Source organism: Symphalangus syndactylus, chromosome 10 (assembly GCF_028878055.3).
Source record: "Symphalangus syndactylus isolate Jambi chromosome 10, NHGRI_mSymSyn1-v2.1_pri, whole genome shotgun sequence".
Lineage (NCBI taxonomy): Eukaryota > Metazoa > Chordata > Mammalia > Primates > Hylobatidae > Symphalangus > Symphalangus syndactylus.
The window spans coordinates 45,453,625-45,474,526 of NC_072432.2; the positions used below are offsets into that span (position 1 = coordinate 45,453,625).

Consider the following 20,902-nt stretch of genomic DNA (forward strand, 5'->3'; position numbering starts at 1 on the left):
TCCCAGAAAACCTTTTTCTTACTAAGGGTTACAATGATCAAAGTTTGGATAAAAAACAATTGATCCAGGATACAATGTAGTTAAAATAGGCACTAAATCAAATACACGAAACAGAGGTTTATGCAGAGTTGCCATACATGGATTTAACTAATAAAGATATTAGTTAATAATTGACTAGCAGGGTGAGTAAAGGCTATTTCATCATATTAGTGTGGTAACCTGTCTTTTTAATGAGTATTAGTCACAACAAAATATGATCATTTAAAGCCTCAAGAAGAAGTGTATTCATAGCTATCTGCATATTTTTAAAGAATAAAGCCAAACATGCCATTGCCAATAGCAGATGTGATTCAAAAAGCTTGAAAAATAGCACATCATAAAAATGTACTTTTTAGTTTGCAGCATTTTTTCCTGAATGCCATAGATTGAGGTCTCCCAGGAAACAGACTCTGTATAGAGATGTGAATGCAGGAGATTTATTACGGCATGCTCTTTCAGGGTCAACACCAATTTGGCAGTGTGTGAGGGGAAGGAGTAGGAATTGGGAGAGCTATAGATTAGGCTGTGATATAGTCACAATAAGACCTTGGGCAACCCTGAAGCTGGATTGGCTGTGGAGAGTTGTTCTAGGTATGGTGAGGGCATTGTACCTTCATACTCCCATGTCACAAGCACTGGCTGTGACCTGCTCAGTGAAAGGGTATTGGTATCTTTAGCCAAAGCATTTCCCCAAAAGGATTGAGAGCCTTCTGCTTACAATCTTCCCAGCAGCCAGAGGAAGGAATCCTTTAGTCCTGAAAGATCTGGGTGGTTCAGCACAGCATCCCTGACACTGACTGACTTCTTCAAATATTTCTTTTCTATTTTTTTTTATTTTTTTGAGACGGAGTCTCGCTGTGTCACCCAGGCTGGAGTGCAGTGGCCGAATCTCGGTCACTGCAGCCTCCGCCTCCCAGGTTTAAGTGATTCTCCTGCCTCACCTCCTGAGTAGCTGGGATTACAGGCGTGTGGCACCACACCTGGCTAATTTTTGTGTTTTTAGTAGAGACGAGGTTTCATCATATTGGTCAGGCTGGTCTCGAACTCCTGACCTCATGATCCACCCGCCTTGGCTATGTGCCATATAAACTGCTATTACCAAAGGCATTCAAAACTTATATGACCAATGCCTTCCTCCAAGAGCTTGAGAGCAGGCCGAGCGCTGTGGCGCACATCTGTAATCCCAGCACTTAGGGAGGCTGAGGCAGGTGGATCACCTGGGGTCAGATGTTCACGACCAGCCTAACATGGTGAAACCCCGTCTCTACTAAATACAAAAAAAAAAAAAAAAAAAAAAGAAGAAGAAAAAAAAGCCCCCGCATGGTGGCGCATGCCTGTAATCCGAGCTACTTGGGAGACTGAGACAGGAGAATCCTTGGACCTGGGAAGTGGCGGTTGCAGTGAGCTGAGATCATGCCATTGCACTCCAGCCTGGGCAACAAAAGCAAAACTCCATCTCAAAAAAATAAAAAAGAGCTTGAGAGCATTGAGAGCATAGGTGATACACGTATACACATATAACATATATTTGATATTACTCTGTAAGTTAACAAATATTTAGAGACATGTAAGAGGTAAAAGTCAAGCACAAGATATTTACAAAGTGGAGCGCTCATCAGTGGATGAAAAAGTATTGGGGGAAGTTCCTTTTCATTTGAATTAGGCCTTAAATATGAAAGGGATTTTAACATGGGGAGATAAAGTTAAAAAAATTCCAAAAATAAGTGAGTCAATATAAAATAGGACCCAAGCAACAAGGCCAATTTGACAGAAATATAGGTTATATTTTAAAAGTTTATGTTGATATTGTCAAAATGGAAGTTGGTGCACATTTAAAAACCCAGACTTTATTGGAGATATTACTGATCTCTACCAAAAGATCACTACCTGTTTGTTTATGAATAGATGGAAGGAATGACATTTTGAGATGTGACCTTCTCTCTACTAGTATAGCTAACTGACCTTTCCCAAAAATTCCATGGTTTTTCTAGAATCCTGTCCCTAGAGTAGACAATCAAAATGTTTACTTTTATTTGTGGACCTCTTGACTGACTGTTTTTCAAATGAACTAAGTTTTAAAAGTTAAACTTTTTAAAATTGATTCTCCTAGAAGAGTAATTTGGCCTAAATATTCCATATTTGTTTGCAGAACAAAGTTACAAAATTTTCTCAAACCTTTGCTGCTCTCCATGCATAATTTTGAAATAATTTCCTAAATTTTATACTTTAGCTAAGTATAAGACCAATCTTTACATCTATATAGAATAGGTTAAGTCTGTCCTGCATGGACTCAATTGGTATTGAAATAAGAGGAAATACTTTAATTAAAATGTAAAACAAATAAACAAACCCCCATAGCCATGAAGATGCTATTTATCAAGCACCAGATTCTGAGTGGTATAATTAATACTAACATTATTATTGTCAGAAGTATTTTTACTCTAATTTTTCTGATAAATGAATTGCTTGAATCCTCACAGCTAATCAGCAGCGGAGTTCAGGTTCAAACTCAAGCTGTTTACCCCAAATATATTATCCCCATTGAGTACTTAAAGTTGAGGCTTATACAATTAAGGAATTTAACCTGTTGTAATCAGGCCTATTTGACTCAAAAGTTCATACTTTTAATCACTAGACTATGAGGACCCACATAAAAATATATTAAACAAGACTTAAAATATAGTTGTTGTAACAAAAAAAGGGTTCTTTTTGGTTTCCAAATAGCTATAGAACAAAATCCTGAGTGAAAGAAAAACAAAATGTACTGATAAATTTTGCATCTCACCAATTCATTATTATTCATTTTCATTCCTTGAGACAATTTTATCACATTTTTGGTCCTCAAACCTCCAATACCATTTCTCCTATTCTTGGCTGATAATTGTGACTTATATATCACTTTGAAAGAAAAAAACGGAAACAAGCAAAAGAGAACAGACTCTTTTTTCCAATACCAGATCTACCAATCTACCTGCATGTTTAAATGTTTAATCTGTCCTCCTTATTGAAATTAAGTGTTCACATGCACTTCTTCTCTGCTTCCTTTCATAGAAAAACATCTCCAAAGAAATTGTTGCTACTTGTGAATTCTATTTGACTCCTCCCCATCTCACCCCCATTTTCTTTTTGATCTCCTCCTTTTTGGGAATCTGCCCCACTACTCTGTTTAAAACTTTTCTTAGGAAGATTAGTACTGACGTGTATCTTACTAAATCCAATGGATAAACCTTTTTTTTTTTTTTTTTAACATCATTTTACTCAACTTCTCGGCAGTATTATGTAGACGGCTCCCTGCTTCTAAAAATACAGCTTTTTAGCCTATAGAAAACATCTGCTTTTCATTCTACTTCAATGGCCATTCCTCACTAGTAACATTTCCTTACTCTTCCTCCTCAAATTAACTCTGTATGTTAGTGGCTCTTGAGCTGAATCTATGGCCCTTTATTCTTCTCTATCATACTCTTTTCATAGATGATCTTATCTGTTCACATGACTTGAAACATAATCTGTATGTGGATATGTTTTTATATACTCAGAAATAAAATCTCCCTGAGCTCCAAATTTGTACATACATATGATTTCTTGTCAACTTCCCTTTGATAAGACAAAGAGAAAAGCAGCCCCTGACATCTGAGATGTTGTGAATAAATGTTTGTGAATAAATGTTTTTGTCAACATTCACAACCAGTCCATCAAGATGTCTATTTCCAAAGAAAATTTTGAATCCTTTTTCACCTCATCACAGATGGCATCGTTTTCACCCCATAATTATCTGTGGACTAGGTATACAATCTCCATTGAGTACATAGATCCTGTTTATTGATCTGTGCGAAAACAAGTGGCCTCCACAATGCATTCTCCATGCAAAATCTTAATAATTTTGAAAACGTAATAAATGGTTCTGGGAAAACTGGATGTCCATATACAGAAGAATAAAATTAGATGCTTATCCCTCAGCACATACAATAATCCACTAAAATGACTTAAAAACATAAACATAAGACCTGAAACTATGAAACTACTAGAAGAAAGCATAAGAGAAACACTCCAGGACATTGGTCTAGGCCAAGATTTTATGGGTAAGAATTCAAAAGCACAGGAAACAAAACAAAGACAGACAAATGGGACTATATTAAACCAAAAACCTTCTGCACAGCAAGGAAACAATCAACAGAATAAAGAGACAAACTGTTGAATGAAGTATTTGCAAAATCTTTATCTGACAAGAAACTAATACACAGAATATACAAAGAACTTAAACAACTCAACATAAAACTCAAACATTAAAAAGTGGGCAAAAGATCTAAATAGACACTACTTAAAAGAAGGCATACAAACCACCAACAGGTATATGAAAAAATGTTCAATATCACTAAGAGTCAGGGAAATGCAAATCAGACCCAAAATAAAATCTCATCAAAGCCAAAATAAAATGTCATCTTACCCCACTTAGAATGACTTTTATCAAAAAGACATTAATACTGGCAGAGATGCAGAGAAAAGGGAATTGTTATACATTGTTGGTGGGAATACATGTTAGTAGAAGCCATTATAGAAAACAATATAGATACTTCTCAAAAAACTAAAATTAGAACTACTATTTGATTGAATAATCTCACTACTACATATTTATCTTAAAATCAAACTGATAATCAATGTATCAAAGGCATACATGCACCCCATGTTTATTGCAGCACTATACAATAGCAAAGATGTGAAATCGAACTAAGTGTCCATCAAGAGATGAAAAGATAAGGAAAATGTGGTATCTATACACAATGAAATACTATTTAGCCAAAAAAAGAACAAAATTATGCCATTTACAGCAACATTGATGGAAATAGGATTATTATGTTAAGTGAAATAAACCAGATACAGAAAGACAAATATCCCATGTGCTCACTTATATATGGGAGCTAAAAAGTTGATCTCATGGAGGTAGAGAGGAGAATAATAGTTACCAGAGCCTGGGAAGGACGTAGGGGTGGAGACGCATGTGAAGAGAGTTTGGAAGGAACAAAGAATAAGTTCTAATGTTTGATCATAGAGTAGGGTGACTATAGTTAACAACAATGTACTGTACATTTGAAATAGCTAGAAGCATGGACTTGAAATGTACTCAACACATGGAAAAGATAAATGCTCATGGTGATGAACGTCTTAATTACCCTGACTTGATCATGCATGCATGTAACAAAATGCATCCCACAGATATGAACAAATCTTATGTATCAATAAAAACATGTAAATATAACAATGTCATTTCACTGCTTAGATTCTTGCAATGATATACACTCAGAATAAAATTAAATGCAAGATTCTTACACAAATAGCTCTAGGGTACTTACTTCTATGATAGTATCTTGAAAGGCTTTTCCTTTTAACACCTCTGTTTTATCCATACTGCCTCCTTTTTATTTCATTAATACATTATGTTCTTTCCTGACTCAAGCTTTTTTGCACATTTTCTTAACATTGCCTGTAACATTCATCACTCATCATCCAGGTCTTCACATGATGGGCTCCCTCACTTAACTCACTTTTTGTTCTTAATTCAGTTATTCAAAGAGATGTTTCCTTACAACTCTACTTAAAATAGGACACTCCATCCTGTTACTCTGCATTGCTTTATCTGCTTATCTATTTTATTCTTTAGTAATAGTACTTGAAGATATGAAATTATCTTCATGAATTGCTTATTTACTTATCTATACAATGGTAGCTTCTTACAAGCAGAAACCTCTGTCTGATTTCTCACTCTATCTCCAGTGCTAAGAGCAGTACCTGCCAAAAAAGTAACTTTTTTTTTTAGAAGAATGACAATAGGTATAGATTAAATATCTCAAAAATGGCAGAAACAAAGTTTAACATTCACTTTCATATTATGTCTACTGGAGTTCAGTCGACAGCCAGAAAGCCAGTCTGATGCCCATGTTTGAGGTGTAGACTCCTGGGAAAAGGCCAGCACAAATGGTTGCTAACCATCACCAGCTCTGCCTGCAGTTCATGGCCTGTCTTTAGACACAGCCTCCTGTCACATCATGTTTAACCTCTTTGTAGGGGATGTATCCATTGCAGTTACAATATGAAGCACACACCAGGTCATGTAAAGAATATCATACATGTATGCACACACACAGAAAAGGAAATAGTAGAAGTGATGCTAACAGGAATATTAAATCTGTTATTTAGTTTACAACAGATGTAAATGAAAATGAGATATAAAATATACATAGCAGTAAACATAGCGACAATTAGAAAATAATAATAGCCAAGAAAATTCTCTTTTCTCTTTTGAATCTCCAATTCAAAGAATTTTGCTCATCTGAATTTGTCCAGAAAGTTGGACCCTTTCCCAAATGGTCATTTTAAGTCTGGATATTGAAATACCATTTCAAAATACACTGTTCAAGAAGGGTATTTAAACACATCAAAGCTATATAAATCATTCTCAATAACACTTACTAACCCTATACAGTGTTTTATACTGTGTCAGGCGCTGATTTAAGTGCTTTAATTACAATAATTCATTTAATCCCCACAACACCACAGTGAGATTGGTATCATCATCATCACTGCCATTTTACAAATCAAGAAATTAAGGCATAAAGCAAGTAAGTTACTGAAAGATTTGAGTTTGAACCTAGATAGTTTTGATCCTATAGTTTGTAGGTTCCTCACACTCTCCTGGATAGCCCTTATTACCTGGGATTGTCTATTTCCTACTACCACCATTCTGTTTCTTGGTATCATGCTTCTCGTGGGGCAGATTTCATGAGATTTTTAGTGCTATGGAAAGATCTTAATCTTTCCCTGACTCATAAGCATACTGACTTCTGAACTGCTCTTCCACAGATAGTGCAACAACAGCCTAAGCCTTCAGTATTCACAGGACTATCAAATGTCTGGGCACTGTAGTTTACATTAGTCTTTTGAGTCACCCATTACATTCCCTTCCTAAGGCAAATAATTAAGGGATCTGTGTTAATGCATTAAATGGTTTGCACATTAACTTTCCTACAATTATCAGTGACAGGTTATGCATTAGAAAAGATGTAAACAATGTGTTTGTGTTTCTGTTGTTGTTGTTTTGGAAATGATGGAGAACAAGTACTGAAGGAGTTTCTATATTGACACATACAGTTATTACTGGCATCCATACAGTTAAGAGACTTTCTAATGCTAATTCGATAATTATTTAACAATGGAAAAACCCTCCTTTTAAAAACTATAGTATCATGAAATTCTTATAGTCTTATTTTTACTTAATCCTAGGTATTTTGGTTTTCACATGTTTGTTCATTGGGGAGTCATTTTTACCACAATCTTTCATGTATTTGAGTTGCCTTCTTTCCTCAAACTGACAGTAACTCCATGAACCCTTCTTCAGAGGTCCTGGTTTCCAGCCCATTACTCATTTTAGTTGCCATCTCCAAGTTTTACACATGTTCATCCCATCAGTTCTGAAATATAGAAATTAAACTGCACACATGTTCTGACTCAGACTGAGAATTGTTTTCTAATACTTGCAGCCATCCTGCTCTGAAGACATTCAAGTTTTTTGTTATTATGCTTTGTTTTTAACTGAACAAATACCACTCTATGAAAACAGGATGCATAGGGATGCTTTTCGTAAGATCACATTGCTTATGCACATTAACTGATTTCAGACAACCTGGTTTGTGCCTAGCCAGCTATTTTCTATTACACTCATCCCCTTTGAATACAATGTCATTTATTACGCATCATTCCTCCAGTGTTTCAAAGTCACAAGAAATCCTAGCTCTCTCTCCAGATCTTGGCAATCACATCCAAAGTGGTATCATTCTATAGATCACTAAAAATATTCTGATAACATAATCTAATAAAACCAGGCCAAGGACTTATCTTTAAAGGACAATACCTGATATGTCCACACATGGTGATATTTATTGGTTTCAATTATTCTTTGAGCAGTTACCTAACTAATCATTGTCTAAAAATGTGTGTATTACTTACATTTGTAATAAACCAGTTTTATATAACAATCAGGAACAGTAAAATGTAGAAATCTGAGTGTTATGAATATTGATTCATTTGTCCTCTCTTCACTTAATATGTACCTTCTCCTATGCTGATTACCATAAAGATTAAAATACAATTTTAAAATGTATTTATTCAAAAGAGAATTGGTATAAATGAAACACACACGGTTGCCTTCGAAAATCGTTAAGTTTGCTTTCTCTCCTTTTTAAGCATACTCGTTCCAATTTCTGCAACAATATATGTACACACACAAAGTTACAGACATAGATATTTACCTACTGGATCTCTATTAATAAAGTCATTTACATATCCACTTGCCACAATATGTATATTTGGTGTATGTTTCAGTAAAAGTTTTTCAAATCACAAGTATCCTATTAGCTACTAGCAGTTTAAAAAGTCTAGTCTGTATCTTATTATGATCTGTACTATTTATTAGAGGAATATCAAAATGAACTAAATGAAAAATCCACTGAAATCAAAATATATTAAATTTATTACTTCACAGATATCCTAAAATATCCCTTCATAATATCTCTCTACTCCCATGAACATTTTAAAAACTACATAAATTATTATATAGCTATCTGATAATTTGACTTTTGTACACTCTTTTATTTTGCCAAGAATCCATTCATACATTTGTTTAGTATGCCACTCAAAGTGTTATTCTTGTCACAGACTAAGAAATGTGGGCTCTTCTTAGAGAAATACATGAACAAATTCATTTGTTTACTGTGTTCATGTCTTGTATTTTTTTCTATATGATTAAGAGAGAATGTTGTTTAAAAGAAGAAATACTATGGAAAAGTGAAAGAATTATATCTTGCTTCAAAGGATTGGAAAGCTATAAGGCTTGACTTTCTCACTGTTGAATTTAAGTTGCATAAATCCACTCCAGCACTGCTTACATTTGAGGTAGAGAATATTGCTCTGTAAATCTGGCTCCATATTCACCACTTCTCTCAAAATCCTTTAGAGAATGGATATTGTTTACAGCCAACATGTGTTTACCAAGCATTGTAGCTTCGGGTGTGTTTCATTAATCATACACTGCCTGAGACACAGAAATTTGCACTTTGGCAAAATTCACTCCAAGGTCACCAACAGCCCTTAGAACATTGGCTCATCTGGGCCATCATCCAAACCGTCTAGGTGGCTAATGAAGTCTTACTTTGCCCTTGTCTACATAGCTTATTATGAAGGATATTTCAGATTAGACTCCTTGATTAAAACATGAAAACATAGTTACTAATCAAAGAGTTGTGCATATTTTTTGCCAACTAGCTTTAGATCACTTAGTTACTAGAATGTTGAAATGACTGTGAATGTCAAAAATCATTATAGTATAAGTTTGTATTTAAAAGTCTAGAAACTGTTAGTGTCTATGCATCCTGTCTGACATTGAAGGCAAAGGAAGGTCAGAACAAGTGTCAAAAAAGCCACAAAACTGAGTTATAGCACATACATACTTTATTTACTAACATTGAAAAGAAAGCTCTGTGGAAAAGAGAACATTGATTTAAGCTTGTCTATTTCTAAGATCTCTTTGCAGTTAATCAACTTGGAAGTTTTATATTTTGTAAATCAAATAGCCCTTTTTTGGACTAATTTCCTTAACTATATTAAAAGTCAATGAATTATTTTGGTGTATATTTAGAACAGGTAAACAAATACTTTCATTTTAAATGTGTTTTGATTATTGCCTTTTAACTGCTAAATAATTGGGAGACGGCTATTTTTTATTTATTTACTAGTTTTCTCCTAGCTGCATTTTCATATTTTAAATGCTTAAAACTATTCATATTATTTTTAATCTACATGTATCTTTTTGCATTTTCTTAGATATTTTAAAAATCATTACCACCTAACTTATTTTAAAGCCTGATAAAATGTCAATAATATTTTATTATCTTAACATATTTTCTACTGCATTTGATTATTTATGTTTTTTTCTTAATCAGGTATATGTATAAATAAAATGTACCCATGGTCTATATGCTTGCTTTGCCCATTCTTATAAAAAGTTGTGTTTGCCAAGAATTAACGAATACCATTCCAATTTTTCTAGTGAAACACGATTTTCTTATAATTAATTTTGTGAACATACAACAATCATTAGAAATCATCAGATTATTTATATTTGATTTGATACAATATGAAGCTCAGTTTGACAAAGTAAAAAATTACTTATCTCTAAAATTATTGTTACCAATAAATATGTATGTATATATTTTCAAGTATATATTTGAATATCTGTGTAAATTATTGCTGCTATTCAAAAATGAAGCACGCTCTTCTGCAACATTGTTGAAGTACTGAGACTCAAAATCAACTAATAGTTGATATGGGAAATAAGGCAGACAGTCCTACAAACACTTTTTATAACGTAGAAGAGATTAAGGTTACAGAACAAGCATGGAACTTTTCAAAATGTATTATACAGGCTGGAGGCTACTGACGTAAGAAATGTTCAGGTGCTATTCCCCATAGGGTCACCTCAACGGCCAGGGTCTGGAATCACAAATACTTGTTGAGGGCAAGTGTATCATTTCTAGCACCATTCTAGCACAAATTCTCTTAAATTCTTTCTTGGTCTACGTGAATGGGCATGTTCTTTAACTAGATAACCTTGTTATTTTGAATTGAACTAATATTTTCATTCACAAATGTTGAATTTTCATATTAATTATCAATCCTAAGGGCTTAGTGAAAGTAGAATAGGCAGGAGGCAAAAGATGGTAAGAAGCTGGTAAAGATTTTCCCTCTATGGCAGTCCCTGTTTGGAGGAAGTATTTCTAGCTTAATGATATAGTAAGAGATACTGGGTTCAGTGGGTAAGATAGAGTTCCCAAGAGGAAATGGTGACTTCATCACATTCTATAGTTGCTTGGTATAAAGTGTTAGAATGTGAGGTGCCTGGGCCGGGCGCCTGGCTCATGCCTGTAATCCCAGCACTTTGGAAGGTCAAGGTGGGCAGATCAGCTAAGGTTGGGAGTTCAAGACCAGTCTGAGCAATATGGAGAAACCCCGTCTCTACTAAAAATACAAAATTAGCGGGGCATGGTGTCGTATGCCTATAATCCCAGGTACTCGGGAGGCTGAGGCAGGAGAATTGCTTGAACTAGGGAGGAAGAGGTTGCGGTGAGTCGAGATCTCACCATTGCACTCCAGCCTGGGCAACAAGAGCGAAATTCTGTCTCAATCAATCAATCAATCGATAGAATGTGAGGTGCCCGGAGATGTCTGTAAGGAATACACACTGCTCTACTGTTGATCATAAAGAATATATTCCTTCCATCTACCTGTATGTTTCTACCCATTAAACAACCCCTCTTCAGCATTATCCATCTTCTCTCCTCTGGTTTTCCTTAAAAGGAAACCTTGCCATTATGTGGAACTGATCTTACCCTCAGCTTCAGCAGAGAACTTCAATTGGCTTAAAATATCAGTGCATCTACTGCCTTGAAAACAAAAAATCATTTAGAAATAGTATAAATCTTGGGAGGCCAAGGTGGGCGGATCACGAAGTCAAGAGATGGAGACCACCTTGGCCAACATGGTAAAACCCAGTCTCTACTAAAAATACAAAAATTAGCCAAGTGTGGTGGCTGGCGCCTGTAGTCCCAGCTACTCAGGTGGCTGAGGCAGGAGAATTGCTTGAGCCCGGGAGGCGGAGGTTGCAGTGAGCTGAGATCGCACCACTGCACTCCAGCCTGGGCGACAGAGCGAGACTCTGTCTCAAAAAAAAAAAAAAAAAAAAAAAAAGGTACAAATCAAGGCCAGGCCCAAGTGTCTCACGCCTGCTGTAATCCCAGTACTTTGGGAGGCAGGTGGATCACGAGGTCAAGAGATCACGACCATCCTGGCCAACATGGTGAAACCTCGTCTCTACTAAAAATACAAAAATTAGCTAGACCTGATGGTGCACAGTGGCGAGCACCTATAGTCCCAGCTACTCAGGAGGCTTAGGCAGGAGAATCGCTTGCACCTGGTAGGTAGAGGTTGCAGTGAGCCAAGATCACGGCACTGCACTCCAGCCTGGTGACAGAACAAGACTCCACCTCCAAAAACAAATAAATAAATAGAAATGGTACAAATCAGAATCTGCTGGGTGAAGTGGCTGGTGGTTCATGCCTGTAATCCCACTGTGGGAGGCCGTGGTAGGCAGATCACCTGAGGTCAGGAGTTCAAGAGCAGCCTGGCCAACATGCAAAACCCCTTCTCTACTAAAAATACAAAAAAATTACCAGGGCGTGGTGGTGGTGTGCCTGTAATCTCAGCTACTCAGCAGGCAGAGGCAGGAGAATCGTTTGAACCCAGAGGGTTGAGGTTACAGTGAGGTGAGATCACACCACTGCACTCCAGCCTGGGTGACAGAGTGAGACTCCATCTCAAATAATAATAATAATAATAATAATAATAATAATAATTCAAATTAATTAATTAAACGGTACAAATCGATTGAGACCAGAGAGAAGGTGAACTTCAAGACTTGTGCAGAGCCTACCAAAAGAGACTTTCTCTACTCTTGGACAATATACTGTGAAAGTATGAGGGCTAGAATGCTCCTTGGCTACAAAACATTTACTACCACATAGGAAGAGTGTAGAGTTGCTGGTGGGATGGAGATCATCATGTAGTTTTTCAGGATGAAGTCAACACCGTGGGAAAGTAGCGGGAAACTAGAGAAACCAGAGATGGTGGTGTCACTGGTCCTCCATGTCAAACTTGAATCTGAATTTTCTTTTTTTAAGTCAACACATTCCTTGCTTGTTTTTTCATTTATTTGTATTAGTCAGTTTGAGTTGGGTTTTTTGGCACTTCCCAAACAAATTACCTTAGCTGTTATATTTTTCTAATATATGCCTTAAGTACTGAGATAGGAAACCTAGAAAAAATGTATTCAGAAATCTAAGCAGGCTAGTAGTCATCAAGATCTGACTACTGGTATCAGGGTCCCATTCCTCAGACTGAGCAGGACCAGAAAAGATGAAAGCAAGTAAAGGAGTCAGGCAAAAACATAACATTGTCTTAGTCCTAGAAAGAAACAGAGAAACAAGACTACCCATTACTAAAAAAGGAAATAATGCAGTCCTAGTAATTCTTAAGTCAGAAACTTCTAGTATAGGGACTTCATTAAGAAGAAATTGCATCAGTAAAGTCTGGAAAACAGCTATGTCTCAGGAATCCATGTATGATCAGAGGAGAGGGGAATTATAACAGATAAGGGTTGAAGTAGCTGCATCCGAAGACTTAACATCAAAGTCTTACCTGGAAGGATGGTTTAACAATAAATATTATTGAATGTTTATTAGTAAATGCTTTTGATTCTTAATAGGATCAGGGTAGGATTAAGCTGGCATTTCTTGGGGAAAAGGGAAAGGTCAGGAAGCTTCTAAAAGTCTCTTTTTTTGTATAATATAAAAGAATACCATATTTAGAAAGTGTAATTGAAAAAGTAAAGATAGTTGGATGAAAAAGAAGATAATGGCAATAGCTATGGATAAGAGTTGTAGCAGGATATCATTTCCCCCTCCCTCCCTGACAACATACTCTAAGGTATATTCCCCCTCCCTCCCTGACAACATACTCTGAGGTATATTCCCCCTCCCTCCCTGACAACATACTCATTATATTTTCCTTAAGAACAGAAACTTTACCCTACCTTGAGCATAGGACAGTCCTAAGAAACACACACTGAATAATGCATCTTTTACTTTTATTTCTGAAACTTAAGGCAAATGCCATACAGCTTCTAGTGGAATTTATTTTTTCTGGTATATTCAACATTCCCTGAATAAAAACAATTTCTAAAAGAACCACAATTTATTCTTACAAAGCATTCAAGCATATATAAAAAATTAGATATGAGAATTTTATTAAAGATCAGAACACTCAAACCTATTTTTTTTATAAATAATTACAAAAAAGTAACTTGTTTTATTGTTTTGCCATTATAAAATGGCAATAGATATCATTTTAGGGTATTTTTCCTCTAATTCTATGTTTGGATTTATCTATAGTTAGATAACTTAAGCTTTTCATAATAAACTAAATTAATATTTATCCAACTACTATATGATAAACTTTAAGGATTTGGGGATTTTTATTCCATCAATTCTCTATATGTTTAGAAATTCTTAATGAAAAGGCAGTACACTTTCCAACGTTGATGTGCTAGAAATAATGCATCTGCTCTATAAATAACTTACCTAATTGGTGAAGACTTCTGGGAAGAAGTGTGTGCATAGGAAGGATTGGATGGGTTAAGGGAAAAAGTTACCTGTCTATAGAGAGAGTGACATGTAATTTCAGGCCCTTAGTAGTGTCCAATAAAAGTATATCTTAAGAGAGTATAAAGATTAATTTAGGACTCAGTGGAAAAAAATAACTTGCTCAAAGTGACACAGCAAGTTAGTGACAGACAAGAAATACAGGAGGTAAGAAAAAAGACTCTTCAGAATCCCAGCATGCATACCAGTGAAACATTCTGTAAGTATTTAAAGAGATCATATGAAGTAAAATGAGTTGTAGCTGATAAACAGAGATGAACTATCCCATAACTCCACCAATTTAGCATTCCAGAGCAAAACTAAATGGTCATGTTGCCTTCAGGTAAACACATCTAATAACTGGTAAATTGACAGCAGTTTAATACGTATGTCCCATAAAGCCTACACAATAGCTACTAAACATCTCTATAAAGGAACCTCTAGATAGACTGGCTTTAATACTGTTCTTGGCCACTAATCATAGGATAAAACTACATATAAATTTTCTTTCTAAAGCTTTGCATTTTAAAAATAAAAACTGTCACAATAAATATATTTTAAAAGTTATACGCTATGTGTAGTGTGACATAAATTCCCTAGATTTCAATTCAGATACTTGAAGTTACTCTTGAGTTTATTCAATCATGAGTTTATTCACAGCGTACAACAGACTATTTTATCAGGTAACATAGAGCAAAATATGTGCAAGTTGATGACATTTTAGGAAGATATATAGAGACGGCACAAATATTTTGAAGTAAAGTGAAATCATTGTAGGTTGCTACCTAAACACTAGATCTACAGGAGTTAAAAAGTGGCTGGATGCAGACTTACTGCATTTTATTCTCTCATGTTTATGTAAGGAAAAACTGAGAAAATGCAGTGCTTTGGGAAGCTTTGTTCAGCAGTCGAATCATGAAAACATGTGAGAAAGAAAGAAACCCGATGATTTTCAGCCAAATCCTATGACTTCGCAAATTTATATGCTGATCACGCTTCTTTTTCTTTTATATCGCTTATTTTTGCTTTCCTTTTTACTTTATAGCATTGAATTTGCTGCATGGTCTTTTTATATTTAAATATATTATAAACTTCCAAGCCCAATATATCTTAAATTGAAACCAAAGAACAAAAGTGAGACCTCACCACCACCGCACACCAAATTATTGCTCTCATTCAACTTAGAATATGCTCAAATATATTGGAGAACTCAACAGCAAGTACCACTACTGAAAAAAATTAAAATTTAAATACATAGTTGTTTCATAACAAGAATACAATGACCTCAAATTTAAAAGTAATTCTCATCTAGTATTAAAATATCTCTTTTTAAATATCAAAGCTGTCAGGAGTAGAACAACTGTCCTGCTCCCTAATATTTAGTAAGTAGCATGTTAAACAGTATAAACATGGACCTATAGGTAGGGGTGTGTGTGTGTGTGTGTGTGTGTGTGTGTGTGTGTCTATACAATATGCCTAGGCAAAGAAGAGAGAACGAAAATGAAAAATAGTACATTAGACACTAAATAGCTTTATAATTTATGATCAATTCAACAAAGGGAAATACTCTAAATCAAATGAGCATACTATGTTTTTTAAATATTCTCAATGTAAGTAACTTTTTAAAGACATGCCTTAAAAGCAGAAATAAGAAGTATCACTTAACTTTGTCATTTCTGATCTTAGAAATGTTTGCCAAGCAATGATCATAAATAATTTAATATATCTGTGTTGTCAGACTAGGACATTTGGACACTACAAGTTTCCACTCATGTTATGTTTCGGTTTTATTCTCGTCTGTGGAGTTTAGATTAATCCCTCACTGTGACACTTCAGAGAAAGGAACAAGAGGATTGAGTGCTAGAATCTTCTCATTTACTGTATAAATTTCTGTTGATCCTACAGACCTCAAACTGTAATTTTGACATAAATTTCACCCCAAAGAGTGGATTTCTCAACAGTGCTAAATTTTCCCTTCCCTTTGCTACAAAGCACTGTAGCCAGACAGAACGCCAGAAATTTTAAAGAATTCATAATCCAGTTGGGGAAATGGAGCGTAATTACATAAGAGATAAATAACAATTTACAAAACATTATACAGTAGAACATGATGAGTTGGTAAATATTTGCTTTGTACTCAGAAAGGTTTCATGGAATTGGAGCATTTGCCTTGAGCCTCAAGTAATAGATTTTCAAATTAAGGAAAAAGAACTAAAGGATGAGAAACACTAGAAAAGTACAAGGCACTTTCTAGGGCAGTGAGTAGACCAGATTCGTTGGGAAAGATATAATGTGGGTAAGAAGTAGGGGAGGAGGTTGAAAAGAGTTGGAGTAAGGTTTATGAAGGAGTTGCACATTTTTATGTACCAAACCTCTGAAAAAAAAAATTTTTTTTTTTTTTTTTTTTTTTTGAAATGGAGTCTTGCTCTGTCACCCAGGCTGGAGTGCAGTAGCGTGATCTCAGCTCACTGCAACCTCCACCTCCCAGGTTCAAGGAATTCTCCTGCCTCAGTCTCCTGAGTAGCTAGGATTACAGGCGTGCACCACCACACCCGGCTAATTTTTGTACTTTTAGTAGAGATGGGGTTTCAACATGTTGGCCAGGCTGGTCTCGAACTCTTGACCTCATGATCTGCCCACCTCAGCCTCCCAAAGTGCTGGGATTACAGATGTGAACCACTGTGCCTGGCCCCTCTGAATATCTTAAAAGCATTTATTATCTCTTTTTCATCGTCTTTTCTCCTTGTTCTGCTTTCTCACACAGACTCGAAATACACAGGTTAAACATGCATTTAAAATACCATTGATAACCACATTTCCCTCTTTTATAACATAACAAATGTGATATTAGGTTGAGTTATGGGAAAAAGAAAAACAAGCATGAGATAAGGAAAACAAAAAAATAAGTGAAGGACAATTTGAATAGAGAACTAAGGAGCATATCAAGTGGTAAAATAGACTTAAGAAACCTGAATTCCCGTTTTACAACAACATATATGTCAAACATAAAAATTCAACTTCTATTTACAAATCTTCTGTCTACACTCAATTTCGTTGAGACTTTTTTAAACAGAAGGTTTAATTTCCAGTAGCAAAGTGAACTAGCAGGAGAATAGCAGATGAGATACAAGTAGCCCCTGAATCATCAAACAGATGTAATTATCAAATAGGACCATACAACCTTATGTAAAATGCAGCCCTCCACTTGTACAACGCAGACACTAATTTATTCCAGTCCATTTCTTTGAGAGAGGAAGATCCAATAATTTGATGAGCAGTTTCTTTAGTATTCAGCTATAACATGCCCCCAAAATTTTACATAAAATGAAGTCAAAACAATAAAAATAAACATAAATAAAAATATGTAGCGAAGAAAAACTATTTCTTGTCCTAATCCTCATGTATTTGCATAGCATTGGGTGTCAACTCTGTCTTTCTAAATTTAATAGAATCTATTTTCTAGTTACCATTATTCAAAGTGAGAGTTTCTACAAATCAGGAATCTATATGACTGCCCATATACAACAGAAATGAAAGAAAAATGCACAAAAATATATAATGGCCTATAATAACAGAGAAATGATCATTCTATTTTTTAGATGATGATGATGATGATTATTATTATTTGTTGAGACAGGGTCTCATTCTGTTGCTCAGGCCGCAGTGCAGTGGCAGGATCATAGCTCACTGCAGCCTTGACCTCCTGGGCTAAAGCGATCCTCCTATACCTGAGATTCCCTAACAGCTGGGACTACATGAAAACACTATCATACCAGGGTAATTTTTGTATTTTTTGTAGGAATCGGGTTTCACCATGTTGTCCAAGCTGGTCTCAAACTCCTGGACTCAAGTTATCCTCCTGCCTCAGCCTCCCAAATTGTTGGAATTACAGGCGTGAGCCACTTCTCCTAGCCCTTATTTTTTAGATTATTAAATACATATAAGACTAGTCTGTAATGGAATAATTATCAGTAAAGAACTAGTGGAATAAAAGATAAAACAGGATCTCACTGCACATAGCCCTTTGCTCTGTGACACAACTAGGGTCTTAATTCTCCTTTTATTTTCTTCTTTTTATTTTATTTCCTAGAGAGAGGTTCCTGATGCTTGTAGTACTGTTGCATAATATTTTCTTAATGAAAAAAAGGTTGCTGTGAGGATGAAAGTTCCTCAGGTGGCTGAATATTCAAAGTTACATCCAAAAACAAAGATGAGCCCTCTTTCTGTTTGAAGTGTTGGTCTTATAAAGAAGTCAAAGGTTATTCACAGTTCAGTGAAGTCCAAAAATCAAACATAATGGACTTTCTACTGTACAAAGACAGAGATGTATGCAGGACTGAAATGCTCGTCCTTGAACTGAAAGAACAGCATTTCTGTGCCCTGAGAAATCTCTGAAAGAATTAAAGAAAAATGCATAGAGATGAAGAGAATGTGTCAAGGGGGTAAGGGAAATTCCTAAAAATATAGTACAGAAATGTAGAAAAAATATATAGTACAGAAATGTAGGGAAAAAGTGACAAGAAATAGTTTTTCTTCACTACATATTTTTATGTTTATTTTTATTGTTTTGACTTCATTTTATGTAAAAATCGTGTACGAGAATAAGCCAGTCATGGTGGCAGGCACCTGTAGTCCCAGGTAGTCAGAAAGCTGAGGCATGAAAATGGCTTGAACCCAGGAGGTGGCAGTGAGCCAGGATCACCCCACTGCACTCTAGCCAGGGTGACAGAGTGAAACTCTCTATCTATCTATCTATCTATCTATCTATGCAGAATAAACATGATGTGGTACCATTATGAGTGATAAAATTTAGTAGAAAATAAAGAGAAATCTGAGATTAATTATAAGATTGTCAACTTGAGATTGGAAACTCAGAAGTAAAAGCCAGTTTACAGTGATTGGAGGGATAAGGAATTTCATTCTTATATGGATTGAGTTGTACTCAATTATGCAAGTGGCATAATCTCTCTCTGTTTTGAAGCTTTGATTTAGAGATTCAGACATTTCAGTGATGTGACAGCCCTGGAATTGAAACGTAGGATGTGCTTGAAGATATAGAGATGAACACTGACATTCATGAAGAAACAGAGATTAGCACTCATGTTGACCCATGAAGAAAAATGCATGGCTGTGTAATTAACACATTTCTATTTTTCATCTTCAGTCCTTGTGACACACAGGACAATTTCCTTTCCTTGAGTTACACACAGTTGACCAGTGTCTTTTCTAGAAACCTCTTTTTACTTGAGCTGGCCTTACTAGGTATCTCTCCTTTGCCTTTAAATGGGCATTGACTAGAACATGATCCAATGCAGAGAAAAGAAAATCTGAAAGGAAGAAAAGACCTTTTAGGAAAATGCTATCAAAACTGAGTTGAAAGAAGATTGATTTGATATATTATTCTATATTGAAATTTCCTTCAACTTTTAAAAGAATATAAGGATAGTAATATCCTTCTATAATGAGATTATGGATTCCCTTTCAAGATCAGAAAAAATATTATGGAAGGTAATTTCATACTTAATTGGATTGATTATTCTTATACTGGTAATATCAGTTTCGGCATACTTATTAAGTTTGAAATATTTATAAATACAGTACCAATGAATGACTTAATTATGCCAAAATGTTACATGAGAGGAAGAATCAGAAACACTTTTTCCTTTCTTCCTCTTCTACTATAACTTCTTTTCTCTTTTGTGATTATCTTATTTTCAATGTTATTATACATACCATTAAACTATTTCTTCCTTTTCCTAACCTAGAGTGGGGTAAAAGGAAATCACGGTAAACTGAAATTCATAGATTTTATAAGAGTCTCATATAATTGCTCTTCCATCAAAACACTTCACTGAAATTACAGGACGGACTGGTTTGAGAATCAAACACCATTTATTTTGTCCACTTTCAAATATAGGTGTTAAAGAACAGTAAAAGTTTTCAAAGACAGTCAAGTAAAAAAGATTTAAAGGGATCTGTAAAATGCCCAAACTAGAAAAAAAAATGTTCACTCATATGTTTAAAGTGTGTTTAAAGACATCACTGACACTGATGTAAAATTCAAATTGTGTATAATTTTATTTGTCAAAAGGTGAAACATGGAAAACTTTTTAAAAGTCTGACGTAATCTGAAGAATCCTTAGAATAATTTAAGTTTGTTAATTAAGTTAAATTATTTAAATGACACAAAAGAGCTAATATTTCCATTACACTCTGTAATGATCTAAAGTTGTCATGTTCTAGGGTAACTTGACTTCTCAAGGCCAGTGGAGATAAAAAAATTTGGAAATATACTATGACAGAGATAACAAAATGATACTGACTATAAATAGTCTGGAGAGAGACAACTAGATAGGAGTGAGAATTTGCTACTCTTCTGTTCTTTGAATATCTGTTTTCCTGTTTTTCTTCAAAATATCATCTTCTGTTCAGCAATGGATGATGTTGAATTATTAAAGAAAATCATACTGTGTGTTACAGCTCATGCCTGTAATCCTAGCACTTTGGGAGGCCAACGTGGGAGAACTGCTTAGAGCCAGGGGTTCTAGACCAACCTGGGCAAC

At 35.2% G+C, this 20,902-nt stretch overlaps 1 protein-coding gene and 1 long non-coding RNA gene across 3 annotated transcripts in view; one reads left to right on the top strand and one right to left on the bottom strand.

Annotated features, from left to right (window-relative positions):
• GRID2 (glutamate ionotropic receptor delta type subunit 2) overlaps positions 1-20,902 on the bottom strand; it is a 1,458,882-nt gene that overhangs the window by 1,010,906 nt on the left and 427,074 nt on the right. The gene's annotated exons all lie outside the window — the stretch shown is intronic.
• Positions 11,315-18,814, top strand: LOC134731629 (uncharacterized). Its single transcript, XR_010114065.1, has 2 exons — positions 11,315-13,626; positions 13,664-18,814. It is a non-coding gene; the product is annotated as an uncharacterized lncRNA (long non-coding RNA).